A 24,116-nucleotide genomic window follows, 5' to 3' on the forward strand; every position below is an offset into this window, starting at 1 on the left:
CACACTTCATCAACGCTAGCCCATCCCTTCTCTGTTCCTTCTACTTCTACCATGTCCTTTGTGAGAAACGGGAATTAGACTGCACAAGAAGCGCGGTAAGTCCAGAATTCCTCTATTCCTTTACTTTCTGATATTCCTAATATTCCATCTTCCTTTTCCCACTGCTATTACAAATTACATTCACATTTTCACACTGTCTCACCCCTCCAAGATCCCTTTCCTGAATGGCAGTGGTTAACTCGGAGCCCAGCATTGTGTATTAGGAATTAAGACTGCATTTTCTTCAGGCACATGTGGATCAGTATTGATCTTCACCTCAAATTTTAACAACCCACCTCTATCGCAGGATACTCCCTTCAACCTTAAAAGTTGGTTTTCATATATGCTACTCTTAATAACCTGTGATAAATCCTCATCCCCAGATAATTACCCAGATTATTTATAAGCATGTTGAATGACAAAGGCACGAATAATGATCCCAAGAAACATGCTGGAGATGACTTCTTAGTGAGTAAATGGACCATTTATCCTACCTTTAACAAGCTCTTGACTCCTGATGGGACCTTCTCTTTTACCTCACATAGTACCTGTTTCTCTCAAACAGCATTTTGTGAGGCTTTAGGTACTTTAGGAATCAAACTAAGCAGTAATCAACAATTTTCCCTTTGTTCTTGGGCTCAGCCTATGCTTCAAAGAATTCTGATAGATGCGATAACCAATACTGCTTTTCACAAAGAAAATGTCTTTGTTGGTCCTGGTGGACAAAAGGTTGACCATGAGCCAGCAGTGTGCCCTGGTGGCCAAGAGGGCTAATGGGATCCTGGCGTGCATTAAAAGGAGCGTGGCCAGCACGTCAAGGGATCCTCCCCCTCTACTCTGCCCTGGTCAGGCCTCACCTGGAGTACTGTGTCCAGTTCTGGGCTCCCCAGTACAAAAAAAGACAGGGATCTCCGGGAAAGAGTGCAGTGGAGGGCCACAAAGACAATACGGGGCCTGGAGCATCTTTCCTATGAAGAAAGGCTGAGAGACCTGGGTCTGTTCAGCCTAGAGAAGAGAAGACTGAGAGGGCATCTCATCAACGTGTACAAATATCTGAGGGGTGGGAGACAGAAGGATGTAGCTAACCTCTTCTCTGTGGTTTGTGGGGACAGGACAAGGGGCAATGGCTGCAAGATAGAGCACAGGAAGTTCCGCACCGACATGCAAAAGAACTTCACAGTGAGGGTGATGGAGCACTGGAACAGGCTGCCTAGAGAGGTTGTGGAGTCTCCTTCTCTGGAGATATTCAAGGCCCATCTGGACGCCTACCTGGGCATCCTGCTCTGAGGAACCTGCTTTGGCAGGGGGGTTGGACCCGATGATCTCTTGAGGTCCCTTCCAACCCCTACAGTTCTGTGATTCTGTGATGTCTTAACAATATCCCAACATACATACCTTATTATAAAATCTGCTGCTACACAATGAAACCTAACTTTTCCAAGTTAACAAACTGTCAAGACACCTTAGATAGGAATATAATATGTCAAAGAAGGAATAGCTACATGCCTCCCCCTATGGGCATATGGCCTGACACAGGTCCAAGCAAAATTTAGAGTTTCTATTTTACAACACACAAATCCATCCCATAAAAGAGCACACGAGAAGTACAAATGGTTTCCTGAAGATGTCAAATCCATTCACTGCTCATAATGGTCTGAAGAACCCAGCTCATCCACTAACTGTACACTCACTTTTTATTCTGACTATTGCTGGATTGTACTCTAAATAAAATTGATACCTACATCCTCAAAAGACAAACCGAATTGCTTCTGCAATTGCTGAAGTACCTTAAAAAGAATGCATGCATCTAGAACATCAGAAAAAATCTACTCTACGGCAAAAGATCCTTGAAATTGAGCGATCAGATTTCTGCATGAGAGCTCTTCTGTATGCTTGTGATAAACAATCTTCAATTTTTTTCAGGAATTCCTGTGATTAAGAGGGATAAGCCCAATTAATTGATTGTTCAAAAGTAGGAACAAGTGAAAAAGAGATTTTAAAACTGGAATGCTTGAACAACTTAATCAATAGATCTGTTTATTCAGCACAGCCATTAACATAAAAATATGGAAGACTGAGTACTTCAGATTTTTCAGCTGCTCCTCGGGTTGGAAATAGAGGCTCTAGCAGCACAATCATTTTCAAAATCTGTAAACTTATTGAGCTAAATTTATCACTGATTTAATGAGTTTTATCTGGAATGAATATTGCAAATTCCTACTCTAATACGATGGTAAAAACTAGCGAAATGAAAACATAATGAAACTTGTTTTCAGAGATTAAAGTTTCAGAAATCAAACATGCCATATTCTAGCTAGAAATCAGGTCCCAGAGTTGCAGAATGGCAATGCCTTCCATTCTAATCCATCTGTTTTCTTTTGCTGGGCATGTTATCCTACAGCTAATATGCCAAGCAACCAAGCATTCGCTCACATTATTAAAACATACAGCTCTCTCAACAAACACAGTGTTACGTGACTTCCTCACTTTTTTTTTTTTTAATATAGGAAATTTGGACTTAGCTCTTTAGTAAACACTAGAAGATAATTGCAGACATGAATAACAAGTAGAGATGACACTAAAACTCATTTCCTATCTTCTCTGTTCCCATTTTGCCATAATTCAGCCAGGTAAATGTGGTCGAGGCCAATGAGCTCCAGCACCATTTCCCGCTCCAAGTCCCATCTTCGCTAAAGCTTCCTGAAGGCTGAGCACAAACTTTAAATTCCGTGAATGGTACAACAACAGAAATGAAGTTCTACAGAGGCAAAGGTCCTAAAGCAGATGAAAGGCATCGCAAAATGTTTTCTCAGAAACACAGATTTATAAAGGGCTAGTCGCTGGCAATTCGAGCACTGTGTCAGACTAGTCTGCAGTATGTGTTTATTATTGATTTCTGAGAATGATCTTGCAATTCAAACAATACCTGGACCATCACTGTTCCAACCTGCCACTATTTACGTATTTGTATTCACACAGACCAGTTATGCTTGAAAGGTAATAGAATATCCTATGAAAATAACATAAAAATCAGGTTTTAATGTATGTTGATGCTTTTGGTTTTTTACCTCTTTGAGAAATACTTTCTCAAAGTCAACTGGGGGTCTTTATAATTAGGTTCAACAACACTGTGAACAAGAGAATTAATTAGCAGAATCAGACATGTTTTCCTGAAGAAAATATGACAAATCTAATTCTAGAATCTAAGCTGTAAAACCATCTAAAGCCATCATACGCCAACAAATCTGGAGAAGTCTCTACTTTCCAAGAGGAGAAGAAACAGAAAATCTCCTTTCTGTGTGAAAAGGCAGAGGTCAGTCTTTATTCCTTTCTCTTTTTTTTTTCTTTGAGAGACTCAAAGAAATACCCTCCTCCACTTTCCAAGCACTACTCACACTTATATAAAAATTCAGCAGAACGCTGCCACGATAGCACTTCTTTCTCTAGGGTCAGTGGTGAACTGACCTAAACAAATTCTTAAATTTAAAAGTTTTCCTGAAAAAAAAAAACTATATATTCACATTCTACACAACTAAAAATGTATAAATGTAATACATATATATTTAAGCAACTGGTGCCTGATCCTTAAATCACTATTTTGATTCTGTTAGGGACGCTAACTTGATTTCCAATCTAAGTGGTTAACATACACTTAAAAGGATTACAAATGCTTATTTAAAAAACACACTGACTCAGCTCACTCAGAGAACTTCATAAATATGCAGCAGGAAACTCCCCAACAGTGACTCATAACTTCAGAGGTTTAAAACAGACAAATAATCATGAAATTTCCAACTGTTAGTCATACTTGATTAAATCCTAAGCCAAAACCATCCTGTTTCTGTGAATTCCGCTTGACCATCCATGAAGTTCTACAGAAATGAGAGTCCTATGGCAAAAGCAACAAAAATCATATAACTGGGAAATGACTGCTAATTCTTAACAGCTTACATAGAAAGGTTGATTCATATAAATATTCGTTGGAAAATAAATCCTGTCCTTACAACTGACATGTGGGTGGATTTTGTCTTCAACTTACTTTGAATGACTGGTCTGAAAAAATTATTTTAGCAACTTTTCTCTAGAGAAGAGAAAAATGAAACATGATCAGAGGACATGCAACAATCCTGAAGTTTCTTCTCCATAGAAATCTATTCATATCTATTTATTGTGCAGCTCGACAAACCTGTGTAGTTCCTAGTTAGAAAATGCATTGACATCTTTTAAATATAGGAATAATTACATGAAAATTTAGTTTGGTTAGAGCATCAAAATATTTCAGCTAGTCAGATGCGGGGGGGGGCGGGGCGTGTTTAGGCTAAACTATTAAAATCAGATGATAGTTCGATTTCATATTTGTTGAAATATATGCTCCTGCTCCCTTTTGATTCAGAGACTCATTTCTTTAAATTGCCTACTGAGAGGAGTTATGAGCACTGAATATTACACATCCATGCTCTATTAAGCATAAGTTTTTACCGAATGCAGTTAGAACTTCTAACATTTAAAGTTAAGAACTGTTTATCAATAAATCTGTATTATTCTCTCTTTAATAGAAGATAAATTATGGTCAAAACTGGATTTCAAAGTCAATCAAACATGAAGCATAATTACTGGACTACATGTTCTTGCATCTAGACAAGTGTCACACCCTGCTTTGAGAAATAATAAAATCATAAAGAATCGAGGCCTTCTTGTCCATCTCTAAAATTTTAATTTTATCACACCAAATGGTAAACAATCTGTTTGGCAATTTATAATCTATTTTTACCAGGTAACGCGAGGGTAAGTTTTCCCTATTGAAATAAAGACACATAAGAACTCTGTTTAAATATAAAAAGCCTCACAGCTTTAATATGGGAAAAGTGTAAATTACTCTGAGGACTGTGCTGGAGGGTTGATTTGTAGTTGTTTGCCTAAGGCAACCTATCTGCATTCAACACTTACCAGAGAAAAATCAAGCTACATGGATTTAAAAAAAGCAAATTGAAACTAACTTTTCCAAAGCAGAAGTCCAAATGAGTTGCTCTGAAAAATGCAGGTTACTGTAGATATACGTAATATTTAAAATATTTGGTACTAAAATTGTGCAAACGCAACCACGGTAGGCACAAAACGTTAAAAAGAAAATACTTGGGTTTTAAGTCCCAATGGATAAAGTTAACCATGACATTATGATGGGACCACAAGTCACCCAGAAGTTCAAGACAGTTACCTGAATTGGAGCATGTATGCCATCTAGTACTAGGCATTCGAATCCTTAGTACCAGATTCAAGACAGTCTGAAATAAAATCCCCCATTTCTCCTCAGAAGCACTGCTAGGACAGACATCCTATCCTTAGCACAACCGACTGAACTTTACATAGCAGCATTTTTTTGGGCCACATTAGTTTCTAACATAGATACGGTCTACTCGGTCAGTAGACAGTTGGCAATCTGATCCTTGCTTTTCCCCAAAGACTCCCTGGCTGCTGAGGTCTTGGCTTCCTGACAAGAGTTCCCATCCCTTCAAACATCCCATTTTCCTCTTTCTCACCTCTCACTTGCAAGACTTCTTTGCTCCTCAAGCCTTCTGTCCTGCTTCCCCAGATGGACAAACCTCTCCATCTCCAGAAGGTCCAGGACAACAGCAGGCAGGACACAGCAAGGAGGGACCTTCTAGCCTTCTTCACTCCAACCCAGCCAGACCCTTGTAGGGCAATAAAATCTCCAGCTACTCGTACCTGAATATACTTGTGCTGAGTTTTGTAACACAGGCAAATGACTAAGCGTTTTTAAGTATTATAAATGACATGTGCCACGACCTCACCACTTTACACCAAGAAAATGGCACGGAAAACAGTCAGCACCATTCTAAATATATCCTCAATTAATAAAAATAAATCGTTCATGTCCTCAGGCATGGAAATACAGCATTTGTGCTTGATTTATGAACTCCTTGTCCATCACTGCCTTTTGCTTCTCTGCTCTTTTTTACTTAGCTTCATTAGGGCACCCACTCGGGTTGGAGAACTCACAAGCCTTTGACAGTATACAGCAGTCTGCAGGTCTGGCTTGAGCAATCTGTTTCACTGACCATAAGCCTCTAATATTTTGAGGAAAAATTACCAGAAAACTTTCTTTGTGTCTTAATTCCACTCTCTTCTAGTTTGTATCTTTCTAACAAAACACATTTTCCACTTCTAAGGATGAGATAAAGGAAGAGATCTAAGGATAAAAGAAGGAAGTGTTCAAGTAAGATTATATAAAAGCAGGGTAAGGCTAGGCAGTATTTTAGTGTTTCTCATTTTAATATTTCAGATCCTATAGACAGGAAAATTAGAAGGAAAAATGATAAGATGACTCTCAGAAATTTAAATAAAAATGGGGTTGCTTTTGACATACAAGATTTCCACCTTCTCCATTTACAGGATTGCCACTTGTCTTGAATCTTGTCACGGGAGACTCCCAGTTTTGATAGACTTGTCATGTGCGCTGTCAAACAAGCTTGCAAGATACTATAAAATTTGTAGAGGGAACTATCTTTCTATTGTGGTGTTGGTATGACAGCTTTATGAATGACGTCAAGGAAAAATGTTGTTCTATGCAGCAAATACGTGGTGAGTTATTACACGCTACTCACCCTCCATCTATATTACTCGGATGCTTCAGGCCTTGCTCTCTCATCTCCCATGTCATACAAATCAAGTTGTTTTACTCTCTCATATACTAACTTAAAAATATTTTTTTTTTAGCCATTTTCCATATAATGGGGATAATAATATAAACAACCAAATGTGCTAGAAGCAGCCATATGTTTTCACCGCTTCTCTCAAAATTCTAACACCGTGTTATATGTGCTCTCCCATTTTGAAGTGTTTAAGAAACGTTTGATGCAAGAATCAGTGCATGAAAATTCAAATATAAAACCTTGGTTTGCACGAACACTTCGGATACAAAACCACATTTTAAAAAGTTAATGATTAGTACAATAATGCAAAATATAGATACTTTCCATTGCAGATCTTTTGCATCAGAAAAAACAGCTCCTGGTTGTCATCCAGTACTTGCTAGGATACATCTTCAAAAAATATTTAAGATAGTGTGTTTTTAATGCTTATTTATTCTTCTTTCAGTTAAACAAGACCGTTATATAGCAAACCCAGTGCTTTCCCTAGGTGGACACCTGCTCACCTGAATTTACTGAGATTTACTGAATTGATATAAACGCAAAAAAACCTGAACCATAACCAAGACACAACGTTACCGATGGAACATTCCGCAAAGAAAAGTTAAGACTTTATACTAGTTAAGAGTGGCCCCATGCAGTAAACAAAACAGGATGCTTACAAAACAGAACAAGCACACAAAGTACTTCCCAAACTACTCTCCCAGTCACAAATAGCATGAGATTCCTTGAAACAAAGGTGAATTTTATGTATTTAGTAACCCCCACTGAACCTCTCTTCTATGATCTTACTCAGTGTTTCTCTGAATCCAGAAAAACTTTTACTGTCTCTCTCATTCAAGTGTTTCTTCACATCTTCAAAGAACTCCAATATGTGAAGCATATGGACTGTGAAGCACTGACTTGAAAAGAAAAATTAGTGGACGCTCATGCGTCCACTAATTCTGTATTACTGTTTCTATTCAAGTGGCCAATAGAGACATCAGGCTTAGCAGTACACAGTGTCTCCGATCTGGAACTCAGATATTGGCATTGCATCTGCCATCAATCCTCAAGCACAAGGATGGTTTCAAACAGAAGGTGACAAACTGCAGTTGACAACTTAACCGTTACACCCTTCAGTTCATAAAGGCGCTCTTGTTGACAGTACTATTAACTTTAGTTATTCTTATCGCATTATTTTCTCCAGAAAAATGGACCTGAGAAAATCCTAACAAAAAAATGTTTCCAGGACACTTTTGAAACATGTCATCTTGCTTTTAATGTGCTCCCTTGCCTTACTGTTTAGACATGCCTGTTTCTTTTGTCCCCCTTCTCAAGTCTTTCTTGATAGGTAAAAGGCTCGTCGTACTGAAATATTTTTTCTGTGCTTCTGATAGGGTGGTATTAAAGCTTTCCAGGCTACCTACCAATATTTAACTCTCAGGTGTTGTTTCATTTCTTTTTAACAACTTTTCTCATTTTTTGAATATTCTCTTTGAATAGCTTTAAGAAGCTGTGCACCATTTCATCAGCTGCTGTTGCTGTATCCAAGCATACCACAGTCACTACTACTAAGCAGCACTTCAGCTTAACATTTTGAACCAAGTCGTACATGTTCCCCAGGAAAATGTCAAGGCCAACTTTCTCTCACTGCCTTTCTAACCAGCTGCTCCATAAAACCAATGGGTCTGTGAATTTAGTCTGTGTGATGTCCCAGTGCAACTCTTACAGTTCTCTTAGTGCTGTATCCAAACTTCACAGCCTCACTAATTTCACTGAAGATCCTGAGTTCAGCATCACGCTGGCCAGTCTGCTGTATTGATTCATTACAACTTCTTCCTACTTAGAATGGAAAATTCAGACTTGAAATTCTATACTATTCATTGCAGCTGTCGACAAAAAAGTTGTGTTACTCAGCAGCACTGTTGATTCACTAATCTCATTTGCTTAAAGCATTCCCTAATTCAGAACACCACAGCACCATCAAAAAACCTACTGTGCATTCACTAAAGCGCCCACCATTGTAATGCAGAGGAAATATTTAGAAATGTTAAATGATGCTACTAAAATATGTAATGTTCTGCAGTTCTGCTAAAGAGAACGATCTGGTGCAGGGCAGTAATGGATTTCAAAACTCAAATATCTGCAGCCCTGGCTAAAAGAACTTCTAATACCACAGCACAGTGATTGTTCCTCCTCACTTCACAAGTATCTGACCTGCATTCATCAATAAGCCTGTAACAACACGATAGCTCACAAATACATCATTAACTTAATGTATTTTAACTTTTTACTAATGGAACCCACAAATATACCTGCACTTTTATGAGCCATTATATAAGTCAAAACATAAAGAGATGTGACAGACAGTTCCTGTATGCAAAGTTCCAGGTCACTGATTTCTCTATAGATGTAAAATATTTTTTTCTATTTCAAACAAGCTGAGAAGTCGTTGTCAAATGTTTTAATGCATTAGAAAAGCTACTCAAAAAACTCCAGCTTGCTACTGCTGCAGACAAACAGCACCACACGGAGGAGAGCACCAGAAACAAGAGGCAGGACAGCAGCTTGGTTTTGTGTGTAGTACTTAAAAATTGTTCCGTTTAAAGATAAAGCCTCTTTCTCATAAAAAGCCCGATATTCAACATATGACCTGAAAACGTCCTCCTTTCAAATTTTCCTAATATTTCAACAGCAAATTGCTTGTTAATTTCACGGTTACAGAAAGTAAAATTTTATTCTGCTGTTAAAATAGCAGTTCATTTGAATGATCATGATGGATACTGTAATAAGTGTTTTGCATAGCAATATTTTCATGTTTTAATTACACACATATTTAGTAGAGCTCCTCTGATGTTTGTCACTGTCATCTACCAAAGGATTCATTTTTTCAGTGGTAATCTCAGCTCAATCTGACAGAAACATTACCACACTGATCTGACAAGAAAATAGCAAACAGTGGGGGGGAGAAATCTAATACTTGGGGGAAAGTTCTCCTGACTGAAGGTTCTTTTACATTACTTTTTCTGCTTTTAGATGCTTGCTGTGCCCATGTCCAGGTGCCAGAAGACTGACCCATGCCGGACACAGTCCCATGGCAGGGCCCAGCTGAGCCCAGCCCAATGCTGGTGGCACCTTGCCCTGGGGAAAACAGATTTCCAAAAAGGCAGAGTGCAGATTTCCAAAAGCACAGGCCGAGGAGGAGGCCCAGGGTGAGGGAGAAGCAGCAGAGGGCCCAGGGCCGAGGAGGAGGGCAGGAGGGGCTCCAGGCCCACAGGCAGCAGGGATTCCCCGGCAGCCCTGCAGAGCCCCCGCTGGAGCAGATCTCCACCCTGCAGCCCGGGGAGGGCCCACGCCGCAGCAGGGGGACATTTCCTGAGGGAGCTGTGGCCGTGGGGAGCCCCTGCGGGAGTGGGACTGAAACCAAAGGAACATCTTCATGACACCAAGACATAAAAAGATGATATATTGTTTTTCTCTTAAAATGACCTTATAAAAAAATTGCAGTCAGAAATTCAAAATACTGTGGTACAGACTCTCTATCTCCCCTAATTTGTTCATATTATGAATTAAATTCATTGGGCGTCACAATTCTAAACAATTCTTGACAGAGTCTTGAGTACTTCTTCACTGATAAAGTATATCCTGAAGAAAACATAAAAACAAGCATGGAAGTTCTGACTGAAAATCGCAACGGGAACTCAAAAAGTTTAGTCAAGAAAATACAGCACACAGAACTTAACTCTCCAGTAAAACAATATTCTTGTAACTGTAAAGATTATAAAGAACTAAATCTTTTTGGATCTTCAAAACTATTGCTTATTCCAGTCATTATAGCCGTGTAATCAAAAAAAAAGTTAAGCATTCAGTATTACACAGATGTCAAACTGACAGATTAACATTAATATTGCTTCCAATAGTTAATTTAGACTGCCTTTCCTAATATCCTGTCATTGGATCCTCTATTTTCTGTCCTTTTCAGGTCATTTGTTCTGCTGTCCCAGACCCTGTCCTCATGGAGACCTGCTGACTCAAACTAAAGACAACCAGTTTGTCCAAAACATCATCAAATCCCAGTAAAATAGAGGTGGTGAGCCATAATGAATGTGCCACTTTGACTGCAGTCACCTTTTTCCAGTTCGAGATTTTAAAGGAACTATTCACATTGTATATTTTTGCTAGGAATTGAGGCTTTACACGTTGCAAGTAGCAGAAGTTTGCAGGAGGCAGAAAAGAGAAGTATAAAGGGGACAAAGTACAGAAAGGTTTTAGAATTGCATTTGAGATGTGGAAAAATTAGTATATAGTTAAAAAGGTAAAATAGAGACTAAAGAAATTAAATCCTCCATCTTTCAGAAGGTAACACACTTTCTTTTGGATGAGGCACTTGTTTTATATCCTAATGTAGTAAGTGAATACATTGCTGAATTGCTGAGCATTTTATTTCTGAATGAAACACAAAACTGGAACTCAGGCCCCTGCTCTTCAAACCTGGTAGTTTTCACAAACAGTGAAGTGTTAACTTTAATGTTTTTGCCAAATTTAATTTGGATAATTATATTCCAAATAACTACTCCCATAATTTCAAATGGCCAGGAGTCACCAAAACAAATCACACTACACCTTAGCTCTGAGACCAGAACACAAGGAACTAGGTCACTGAGATAACAGCCACAGATTGGCAGACAATCTTACGTGTCAGCAAAGCAATTCTGTGGAGGATAATAAAAAGTAATGAAGAGCTAACACAATGTTTTTACAATGCTTAAAAGCATATGAGATGTCTGCTAACAGACTTATGTGCAGTCTGTAGACTTCACTCATTAACCCACAAAACCTGAGTTTTAGTTTAGATAGTGGCTCCTTCTACAGGATTTATTTACTAACAATAGTGCATGATACAAAAGCTATCTTCCAAGTGTAGCTGCCCTCTGTAGTTTGGCCAAAGGAAATGCTCTTGCGTGTGCATAATCTCTGTTTTCAGATACAAGATTTCAGATCCCATTTCCCTTGCACTGCAAGAAAAACCACAAGCAGAGAAGTACTACACTTCTTTCATGGAAAGAAGACAAATCATTTTAAAAGAAATTATACAAAATATATTTTAATGACTGACCAAGTGCAAGAACTAAAAGCACTACGTAGAACATCCCTGAAAATGGTTGAATTAAAAGCAACATAGCTGCTTAACATCTAGTAGGGGAAAAAATCTGTTTAGCTTCACAGAAGAGTTAAAACTATGGTATCAGAAGTAAAATAACACATTAGAAAAAACTGAGAAGGGACAAAATAGGAAGTTATATTTTCATATCACAGGTATTTTTTGTATCAGGAAGTCAGTAAGTTTAAATCAATGCTGCAGCAGAACAGGAATATTTTTAGTGTTTAAAATAAATAGGGCAAAACTAGGATTTTTATTAAGGAAAGAAAAAAGCAAGAACAAAAGCAACAGCAAATTTCTCCTTCTGAAATAAAACAGGAAATTTTAGAACTTACAGCACAATTATTAACATTATCAGTGACTTGATATACTATATCTGAAAAAGACATGTAGGGAGCATAACAGGAAAATAAGAATAAAAAAAATCTTAATAAATTTGTTTACCTGAGATTACTTTCAAGCCACATCTTGCATTGCCATTGTTGATATAAAATATCTTACTAAAATAAACTCATCACTCATCTGAAAAACAAATGTAACCCACTGAACCTGTGCAGCAGTACTTGTCATCCCACTATGCTCATTATTCAAGCTATAATCATTTAGCTGAAGAAGCTTCTAAAGCCCTCTTTGAGAAGTTAATACATTTATCCCAGGGTGTATTAGAGGTATGTTGTTCGCTTTGAAGTAGCAAGATGGTATCCTGTTTATCTTTTGGAGTAAATTAAAACCTAATGTAATATTCCAAAAGGTTGGTTTCCTTTAGTAAAGAGATCATCTCTCTGTTTTGTGACTGTACTCTATTCTTGATGCACCTCAAATTTACACTTCCATTTGATATCACATACATGAAGCCATCCTTTCAAGGACTTCACTAACATTGATCTTTCTTTGCTGGATAAGGTCTCTCCACATCAAAAACAAGATTTACCTTTTTTCTTACCTATGTTTTACCTATATTTTTGGTAAGTAACACCTTATTCTGTCAAACATTTCAGTAATAAATGAATAACACATTTGATTCCTGGCATACTAGATTGACTTGCAAAGAAGGAGTTAAAGACTATAAACAAAACTTGAATATATTTCTTAGCTCCCTCTTAACACTTCTAACAAGTTATATTAAACATTTGCAGCATGACAGCAAAACCGATTGCTCTGCAATATGATATCTCTTATTATAAGCATTTTACATTTTTATTATAACCATTTCAAGAAAGCATGCTAATGCTGTATTTGCTGTAAATGCAATTCATTCATCTGAGACTCATCAGAAGTACCTACGCACCACTTAGAAAAGAAATGAATTTTATAGTGCTTTGTTCAAGTCCTGAAAGGAATTCTTGCGTTCTGATAGGATATTTACATGAACACAAAATGATTTGGGGATGCTTACCTTGATTAAAAAAAAAAAAAAAAGTACAACTCCAAAAATCAGATACAGGGTCACAAAATACTGAACTTTGTAAACCAGTTTTGTGTTTGCGACTGAGCTTTGATGAAGACAGAAGCAAATTCATCATCTGCCTGTGGGCACTTTCATAGGATCTTTTTGACGGATTTCCTAGTCCAATATGGCAAGGAAATTTAAAATTCAGGCAAGGAAAACAATATCTGGAGCATTACTGATGTAACAGTTAATCATTAAGCAGGCTACTGAGAAATTCTAATTCACTCAAAAAAATTATATTGCCATGCTGTCACACTATTTTAAAGGTACTCATCTTCAAAGCAAGTTTGGTTCAAGCTTTTCCACTGCCAATCCTGTACTTTACATCTGGTGTTTGCTTGACCTCTCACATCTACAAAAAAAATGAAATCTTGGAGTAAACTGAGTGCCAAACCTGTTTAAATTTGCGGAATTGAGACATGTCATGGTACCTTGCAGAAGTCACAGCCTAAAGCAATGTATTACAGGATGAACCCTAGCACATTGTGCAATCCTGCACTGCAAATAGTAATTACTGTGCAGTCTCAAAAAAAACAAACAAACAAACAAAAATAACCTCAGGGAAAGAAAGCCTGAATATTTGTTTTGAGAGGTACAAAGTCCCAAGGAATAAAAACAGTCACACACATATCACACATGCAAACAGGAAGAATGTGGGGTCTCACTGTCTCTATACATTGCTTAGTCTATAGAAGGCTCCAGCCTTGAGCTTGGTGCTTAGGAGGAGCCTACGTTATGAAGGTGCATTTACACTTTTTTTGTTCAAAGCCTGCTTCATCGTTCTTTTTTTCTATAGAATAGCAAGAATCTCGAGAGAGCTTCAATTTGTTTCATGTGCAAGTTTTTTTTAAAAAAAAAAAAAAACTTTTTGCTTCTTCATGGTAATAGCTGTTTACCTGATCATATCAGCAACCAGAAGAAAAAGCTCATTACTCAATTATGAGCACAGTATTATAGCTGAGTCCACTAAACCTAGCTAAATATGTTCTTAGAAACCGCCAAGCTATCACCACTTTACAAGTTAAAAATGTTTAACAACGTGTAAATGGCTTAGCACCTACACCGAAATATGTAGCTTAGCCCCAAACCTCTGCAGAAACACTGATCTCATCAGTTATACTTGGAGGGGCTTGACATCACTGAAGGATGCATTGCATAAATTCTTTCTTCTCTGCAAGAAAATATGCAACAGACAAAGCCAGCACAAACAGCAATTGACTTTTCTTCCTATGTTTTCAAATTCACCAAGAGGTTTCAAGCTGAGGAATGTATTATCCCCATTTTCTGTCCTCAGTCCCCCCCGGATCCTCTACTGATACACAGCCTTTGCAACTTAAAAACAACTGACTTACAAAGGCACTTCTGGTTCAGAGTACACAGGTCCACAGAGAAAACAAACATACAGTGTCTTCTAAAATATTTATAACTGTAACAGTAATTATGAAAGAATGTTTTCATTTGCAGCAAATCATTTAATATATTCCATCCAAGGTGACAGCTTAATAAGATAACTGCTCCGGCAAACTGAATAACCAGCTCCGTGTGTGTCACGCTCATTTCAAATTTTAAAAAATCGGTCTTCTTTGAATTAAAATGTCTCCATCAATATGCCAATTTTTATCAAAAATAACTGAACCAGCGCTCAGGGTATATTAAATCTTTCACAAGTAGCAAAAAAACAATTTTAGAAACTTATACACCACGTATAAATAAAACAAACCCTGCGCCTTCACGTATCTTCAGAATATATGAAACACTTCTAACTTGGCCTTGCTCAAAGTATTGGGAGTTGAAAACATACAGGCAATGCATATATTCCTATTAGCCATCTGCATCTCTGCAAGATATAGCTCTGTGCAATAGTCAGTGCATTCCGCATTTCTTTTAAACACTTAGGACATCCAGAAAGAAAGGAAAGGGGAAAGAAAAGTGGGAGGAAGTATTGCTCATCTTCACATCCCTGTTTAGCGCTGGAGTTCTACAAGTTGTAAACAATTCATGCAGTCGAAACTGATCATGCAAGTTAGAAAAAGCACTGAATGAAAAGGAATTATGAATAAATAATTCATCTATTCAAGACCAAAATATTTGAAAGGCACTGTGGTGAATTAAGATTCCCTAATCGATACTGCTATCAGTCTTAGTTCAAACATGCACAGTGGGAACTTTGCCAGGTACTGCACGTGTCAGCATTATGAGCTCTTTTGCCAGGTAATTAACACAGTCTATCGTGGTTTTTGTTTTGTTGTTTTGTTGTTTTTTTTTTTGCAGAGTAGTCCACATTTCCCACCTCTCACAGTTTGGTGAAACGATTTTTAAAAAGTAAGGAGAGAAGAAAATGATGTGTTTTTATGTCAGCTCCACTCAGTTTAACATGTACTTACTCTCTCCGTTCTCTTATTGATGGGTGACCCTTCTGGCATAGGATACTTCAGTCTATAAAAACCTAAAAACAAACCCATGCCCTTTTGAGTAAAGCCTTAAAATAAATTGCAACTACCTAGCATCCAAGAACATCAACCCGTTCTGCATCACAAATGAACTGTTTGCCCACAGTCTCAAGCTGGGTGCTCACAGTGCACATTGACTATTTCTCTACAGCTTCTGAAATTCCAGAATTATAAACATTTTATGAAGAATTCTACCATTGCTATAATGACTTTGTCACAGTTTCCTCAACGAGTTCATTACAGCTGACAGGGAATAGCACACAAGCACGCAGTTATATATGTTTTAACTTAAAATCATTCTGACATGAAAAACTTGCCGAATCAGCCATCCACCTCCAGAACGCCAGAAGCCGGTTTAAGGCTTTTTAGTCCATTTCTATGGACTTGAATCTGCTCCTTCCATGGACCACAGTTTTTATTTACAGTGTTGTTTCTTAAAAATTCAGTTTTCCATCTGAAACAGCTCGGTGACTGTAACTGAAGCACTCCCCACTCCAGGAGATGAATCTGGCTGTGCTCAGCCAGACAGAACAGGCATCTTCATCTAGAATCTGATTTCCCCCAAAATGACAGTGAGACATCTCTCCAAAAGTCATCAGATGAAGAAGTTATCCAGCTTTGAATTAAACTTCAGCTATTCCCTGTTTACAGGCTTCTTCTCCTAACTAGCATGACTCTAAGAAACTTGATAAAAAAGACCAAGCAACAGTTTTTAAGCAATTAAAAGTTTGATGCACAAAGAACAGGAAGACTTTGCACAGAGGACAGGAGAACTAGGAAAAGAGTTAGCATCAAAATAAAGAATTAAGTTTTTTCTTTCTATGGCTTTCCACGACAGCAAAGTGCTAGAGATGATTAAATATAGATTGTGGAATTTCCATCAGTTGATCATCTTCCAGCATAGCCGAGACATCGCTGCTCTGCAACCTGACCTTTGAGGCAGCAAGTAGAGACTAGATGTTCTCTGAACACCCCTTCCAGCTCTCCTTTCTGCGATTTGTCTGGCATTTCTTGTACAAACATGGACAGGAAAATTTATCATCTGCAACTGGAATGTTTATTTAAGACGTCAGTAACAAAATTGAGCACAAGCTAACTAAAATCCCGCTTTCTCCTAAAAACGTACTTTCTGTTCAGGCAGAATGGGAAGGGTTTTTTTTTTTCTTTTTAAAGGTTCTGATTAGAAAAACCCTTATCATAAAGCAGCATTAATAACTGAAGCTATTTTATTTTAATGGCACCCAGATAAAAGAACGGCATATTCATTTTCTGTTAACCAGGGATTTTAAAATAATTTGGGTTTTACTGACTTTCGGATGTCAGCCACGGAAAGAACATCAATGCATTCAGCAGCTCCAGAGCAGATAACCTTGCCTCTTCAGGAGAAGAAAGAAGACAGTCAGAGTAAAGTATAATGAGAAGCATTTTGTAGTAACGCTGTCTCCACATCAATAATCCACTGTTTTTTGAGGAAATCTGCAATTTTTCAAGTTCTAACCTCTGAATACATTACTATGCTTTAACATTCATAAGATCAAAGTAACATCAAGTACCGGGAAACATCTCGCGAATCTGGAATTTAAACAGCAAAATTGAGTGTTACTGATAGCCTTATGTACCAGCTCCATACCTTTCACTCAGAGAATGACTAATATAACCACCCTAATATAACCAGCACGCACGTTTTTCTCATCAAATACACAAAATGGGTATTTTAGTCACTAAGGGGGTAAGGTCTTACTGCTCTGAGGCGTATAACTATACATATATGCAGCACTGGAGGACTGTCTTATTATTTTTATTATCAAAACCTATACAGTGCAAAAGTAAATTACCGAATGTTCAAGATGAAGCAGTGTGAAAATGCTGTTGATCAGTACGGAGATGTAGCTGCTGGTTGGCCCACACAAAAGGTTCCCAAATAGGGGACAAAAAACTATTACTTCAAATACAAAAGACTGGGAAGCTTTTCAAACAACAGCACGTTACCACAGCACTGCTACCTGAATTCTTAGCCTACAAAAACTGCATTTTCACCATTTCTTCCAGCATTTAAGGCCAGCTCTGATCCCACTTTAAGGTTTGTCTCCATGGTGCATTCATCTGTGCTTTCGGCTGCTCTGTGCATCGCAGAGTAATTAACCTTTATTCAATACATTTATCATTCACTGACAAGTGTGGCATTTCTCCCTCCAGCCTTTCCTGAAAGAAGTGCTGCTATTAGAGCTGTTACTACCCATGTATGCAAACAAATACTCTTAAAAGGTAGAGCGATATACACAGACGTAAGAAGAAGCAAGCAAAAGGTAATTTTCACTAGCTCCTGTGATTTCCGTTCTTTGTAATTAGGTCAGAAAATAACCTTCTTTACAGGTAATTCTGAGCACAAAGCATCCGTGAGGATGTGTAAAAGTTTTCAAAATACTCCTTTTCTCTCCACTTTTTGCCACTGCCTAACCAGAACCCAAGAAAGTTTGCAATTTCTAAGCTCACTTTTTGAGTGAGTTGCAAATCAAAAAGGTTTTATCACTTCCAGTACAGAGCACGTCAAACATTACTCAACTGCATTCCTGCAGTCACTCATATTCCACCAAGGTAAACAGGAAGAAAGATGGCCAACGTAAATGTATCATACCACCCAGTGGATGGGCAGCATTTCTATTTATTTATTAGGATAAATATAGCTTCCTTTACATAGGATGAATCTTTAGAGTTACTTTCAAACCGAACTGGAAATTTTAGACTAAATATGTTCACATCCTACATGAAGTCCCATTCCAAACTGGTGACCTACCAGTATAAACCAGCTGCAAGACAGGATGCCCAGGTGCCTTTTTGTTTTCTTTTTAAATGAAGGAGATTTGGGGGCAAATGATGAAGGAAATTACAGATCCATAAATGACTTCTAACTGGACAAATGGGCAGGAACCATAACAGAAACCACAATCAGTGGACAACTGTTGGATAGAACAGGATGGAATAGTCCAGTTGGAAGGGACTTCCAAAAGTCATCGACTCCAAAAGTAGGCTGAATGGACTGAGGCAATACACTGGAAATGGGATACACTGGAAATGCTCACACTTTATTTTGCGAGCAGAAACGCCACCTGCCCAGTCAGTTCTCCAAAGTCACTGTCAGAGTGAATAAGGATGAGCCTGTTCAAATTTTCCAACAGTTTCCTAAAAAGCACTTAAGGAACCAAGGTATATGGGGTACGAGAAAAGGCTTTCCTCCCAGAAACCAGGCAGTGAACACCACGTAGGTGCAAAAAGGCCCTTTTCAACCAGCATGGGTCAAGACAGCCCCGTGTCATCGGACGCTCTGCAATGCAGTCATGTGGACACAAAATGGGGCTGCAAAAAAGTGTAAGTTTTACCAATAATATGTTGATGTTGCTGAGTATTCCCAACAGATAAACGGAAAACCAACCATTTAGAAGAGAAACTAACACCACTGATGGCACCAGGAACGAATCAGATGAGGAAATTCTGTGAAGATGAATACAAAGCAACTTACTGTAGAAAACAGTAGCATATATATTAAGTATCTGAAAACAATTACTGGTTATAAGTTACAGCTTGATCATTGCGGGCAGCTCTCTAAAAACACCTGCTAGGGAGCAAGCAAGTTCCAAAAGGAGCGATGAAATAGACCGAGACTCTTCAGGTAGACAGAGACAATCGAGACGCGGTTTGAAAGCAGTCTGTCAAATAATAAACCGTGTGCAGAAAATGAACACGGAATGACTAAGCTACGTTTGGGGAGCGGGGAGAGGGGGGAAGGAAGCTAACTGATATAATTATTTGGCAGATAACGGATCCTACAACACAAAACAATTTCGGCAGAATACTTCAGAGGCTGTAAAACAAAAAGGGTTTTGAAGTTTTCACAGCAATGTAGCCGCAATGGTAGGGTTTAAACAAGATTGATCGGCTACACCCGATGCTTAATGAAGCCAGCAGCCCACTGAACACTGAAACCTGAAAAAGTGAAGCAGAAAATAATCCCTTTTTCTTTTTATTCCATCTTTTCATAACATTTCCATGAATAACTTATATTACTAGCAGCCAGTATTAAGGATACTATACCAAGCTAGGTGGCGCTTCCTTAATTCCAGCTGTTCTTATACATTCTTCAGAACCATCCTGACAGCAACCTTCTTTTCAAGGATGCTTGGCATAGAAAAGCCAAGCCATTAATAAAAAAAAAAAGTGGCATAATGGCAGTAAGAATTTCTTTTTCTGTAATCTTGCGACCAGGCACGACTCACAGCACAGAACCAGTAGGTAACAACCAAGCAGACTGATACGGAATGATAAATAAAAGTTGAGTTGAATCTCCATGTTTTGGTGTGAACGTCTGCTTTTTTTCTGAAAAGTTGCTCTTTAGAAATTCATGTCTATGTTTCCCAGGAGAAAATGACCTCTCAAAACTTGCCAACTTCAGTTTAACTTTACATATGATTTAAGAATTAAGTAATTCTACTGACCTCAAAACTTAGCGTGAAAAAAAGAGCCCTGGAAGGAACCAGCCTGAAAATGCTGCACAGGTAGTAGCGTTTTCTTGTGGTTTAGCCTTCATTAAGAAGGAAAATGGATGGTTACGTCCTAGTTTACCATTTTCTGTTTTATCAATAGCATAATCAATTGCTCGAGTGAGTCCAGAGAAGGGCTACGAAGCTGGTGAAGGGTCTGGAGAACAAGTCTTACGAGGAGCAGCTGAGGGAGCTGGGACTGTTCAGCCTGGAGAAGGGGAGGCTCAGGGGCGACCTTATCGCACTGTACAGGTACCTGAAGGGAGGCTGTAGCGAGGTGGGGGTTGGTCTGTTCTCCCACGTGCCTGGTGATAGGACAAAGGGGAATGGGCTGAAGTTGCACCAGGGGAGGTTTAGTTTGGATATTAGGAAGAATTTCTTTGCTGAAAGGATTGTGAGGCATTGGAATGGGCTGCCCAGGGAAGTGGTTGAGTCACCATCCCTGGAGGTCTTTAAAAGACGTTTAGATGTAGAGCTTAGGGATATGGTTTAGTGGAGGACTTGTTAGTGTTAGGTCAGAGGTTGGACTCGGTGATCTTGGAGGTCTCTTCCAACCTAGATGATTCTGTGATTCTGTGATGTGTAAACTTTCTTATAAAACATGAACTAGTAAATAACATTTAAATGAGGCATGCCTAACATTCTTCCCAATGACATAAACCAAGTCCTAAAAAAAGACTGTATAAATGTGTGTGTGTTTGTATACTACTTGCCAACCTAGAAAACCAAGGAGCAAGAAAAGGCAGTTGAAAAGTTGCCGCTTACCACAACATTTCCATACTAACTAGATTATAATCTCTAAAGTGGAAATCTGGTTGCTGTGTGCAGCCCCCACAGCTTCTCCTGTTGTTCCACATGAACTTCCACGCTGACTGTTCACACAGCTAGTCATCTGCTACTGCATCCAATCAATACCCAACCTAAGGGCAGAGAGATTGCTTACGGGCATTGCTCGGCGATTCCCAAGATGGCAACTCCCCCATCTCTCTGCAGGACTGCTTAAGATACCCTAGTAAATGATGCTGCATGACCAGCCAGCAAAGGGCAGAGCAGCAAAAGAAAGGTGCAAGTCAGAGTGATTTGAAGGTTTCAGTACAGCCTGCATGACCAAGGAGTCGACAAAGCCTTATCTGACAAAGCTGAGCTGTCTCCCAGTTGCAGTCTCTCTTCTGATGGAGGACTAAACACTTTCAGCATCTGCTGGGAAGGAAACGATTGCACAAGTAACCCAAGAAGATTTCTGGAGTGCAAAAAGGATCGTGTTTTGACACAGGTGGTGGACAGGGCTACTTTCTCTAACCTTGTAAGAATTTGTCTGCTGAAAAAATACTACTGTTTTGTGTCAAATAAATTACTTTTACCTTGGTAAAACAAATACTTCTTGCACTGATCTGCTTACACAGCACTTCTGAATAGATAGAGCATTCTTGGCAGCTCTTTTATCTAGAAAAAAAGATAGATGTCCTTATGTTAAGGCTATAAAAATTAGTTCTTTGTACTTATGACTCACAGCTTTCCAAAGAAGCTTACTCTTCTTTCCCATAAGGGAACAGTCAGCTTTCATCAGCAGTGCTACCACTAATGATCCTAAAACTGACAGTCGAAAAACCATGATGAGTCCTTACAAGGAGCCTAGCAGCAATCATCTTAACTATCAATGGAGGACATTGATGCTGAACTGGCCACAAATTTTCAGACAGACAAGAACTTGCTAATGATGGATTCTCGAAACTATCAAGCATGGGACTGGGGGATAACCGAGCTTTGGAAGGGTTTCTCTTGCAAGATAACATTTTCAAGTTCTGCAAGAAAAAAAACTGTAGTGGGGATCTCAAGGTTTCTGGAAGTGAGGATATGGATGTCAAAATGCCAATGTCCCTATCAGGGGATGTACAGTCAAAAGTTTTACAAAAACCATTAAATAAGCAGTGACCTTAAAGAAATCTGACCTGGCAGTCCATCAGTCTGTTTTAGCAGACCGGGACAAAGTGAAAGGCTTTTGGGAACATTGAGCAAAATACCCAAGAGCAGGGTAAATACCCATACCTGCAGGGCGAGGGTCGTGCACCTCCTTGCTCTTCTTCTTCAAAGGCTGGGCGTTAGAGATCTACAGCTTCCTCTGCAGCATCTGGTACTTAGATGATCTGGCCCCTTGAGAGAAGACTTACAGTCCCAATTTAAAGGAAAGGCCATGATAAAAGGAAATACTCACATAGGATTCACCAGACTAAGGAATAACAATAAAAATAAATTTAAAAAATAATTTAAAAGTCTCTTTAAAGAGACTTCCTGAGAACTAGAGACAAAAAGAATGGTCTTCTCTTACACCACTGATATTTGCTTAAAAATCAAATCACAAATAAAAAGTCAGACTACCAGAAAAAAAAAATCAGCAATTCAGATTACCCGAACCACATTTTTCACAGAGGAAAGCTTTCCAAAATTGTATGTGCTATATATTTGCTAACAGACATCAATACAAGTTACAGTTAGAATAAAAATTCCAGCTGCTGTTAAAATAATAAAAAGGCAGAGAAAAGGACAGCAGAGGCCACTTTACCCCTTCACAGTACACATCTTTCTCTCATCTGAAGGACGTGTACCCTGTTTCTTTCCTGTTGCTTTTTTTTTTGTGGAATGGGCCATCTCTAAATAAACAAGACCAGAAAAACAGCATTAGGAAGTAAAAAGACTTTTCTCAGAAGTCAGAACTGTGTTCATAATTGTGCGTGTTGTGTATCAGTTTTAAAACAGATCCCCAAAAAATCACCACAGGAACTAGTTGGCCGAGGAGTATTTTGCACATTAAATTTCTACTTTGTCCAGTTACATACAAAACACATTTAAGTGAGATTGGCATGGAAATGTATGATTGCTGTGCACACACAGGTGGCATTTTTGATGTGCAGCTCCAGTAAGGGAAGTGGACACCCCTTTATGAAGTGAGGCATATTTGAAAGAGTAAACAATATTTTAGCCTTGCAGAGATTTTTTTTATATAAGTTCAACTCTCTTTTACATTTTAATTCAAATCCAGGGGTTCTCCCAGGTATTTGCTAGAGACTCGTAGGCATTTAATTAAGTGCTACAAAAAAACCCTATGTCTACCTCTCAGCACAATGCGAGTCAGAACGCTGTTGTCCGCCACCCACGTTTGTTAATAACCGAGCTATGGAAATTCTTATTTCTTGAATGGAAAGAAACTAATATGCCAAGCAGAGGACGAACGAGAGCACCTCAGTCTGCGAGGCACAGCTTAAGAATTCTACCTGAGGTACACAAACAAAGGCTTTTTGAGGATTCCAAACAGGAAAAAAAAAATCTCCAAGATAGTGCTCTTTCTGAAAGGCTATATATGCGTTCTACGCAGAACACTAAATAGAGGAAGATCCATTTCATATCACAGACATACTCTTAGTCATTGGAATTCGATACGTCTGAAGACAAAGCCACAAATATGACATTTGTTGTAATCAAAGTCAGCATCTAGTCCATAAAATTAAAGCAGAAAATTGCGTTTTAAGTGAACATTAGAAATATGATTGGATGCTTCTTCTTTCTTGATATCCAAAAAGCAAAAGCAATCCAAGCCAAACATCATATGCCTTAACAACTGAAGGCAGCTACACCTTCTTGAAGAAACAAATTCCTACCTTCTCATCTTTTCCCTAGTCAACTAGCTTCATCTGCTGCAGTTAGGATGAGCTCTAGCCAACAAACTCTTAGCCAAAACCCAATTTCAGTCACACACTGATCATCTAAAAAACCTGACCATCTGTGTTTCATGAAAAGGAGATGTAAAAATGAGTATTAGCAACACATTGATGAAAC

The 24,116-nt window shown here is 38.5% G+C and overlaps 1 protein-coding gene and 1 long non-coding RNA gene across 6 annotated transcripts in view; both read right to left on the reverse strand.

The window, feature by feature from the left end:
* The window catches only part of TRAPPC9 (trafficking protein particle complex 9), a 455,527-nt gene that overhangs the window by 322,484 nt on the left and 108,927 nt on the right, over nucleotides 1-24,116 (reverse strand). The window lies entirely within an intron of this gene.
* On the reverse strand, nucleotides 16,575-18,082 carry LOC118162888. Its single transcript, XR_004748701.1, has 2 exons — nucleotides 17,754-18,082; nucleotides 16,575-16,798 (listed from the first exon to the last, which is right to left on the reverse strand). It is a non-coding gene; the product is annotated as an uncharacterized LOC118162888 (long non-coding RNA).

The sequence above is a fragment of the Oxyura jamaicensis genome, chromosome 2 (assembly GCF_011077185.1).
Source record: "Oxyura jamaicensis isolate SHBP4307 breed ruddy duck chromosome 2, BPBGC_Ojam_1.0, whole genome shotgun sequence".
Lineage (NCBI taxonomy): Eukaryota > Metazoa > Chordata > Aves > Anseriformes > Anatidae > Oxyura > Oxyura jamaicensis.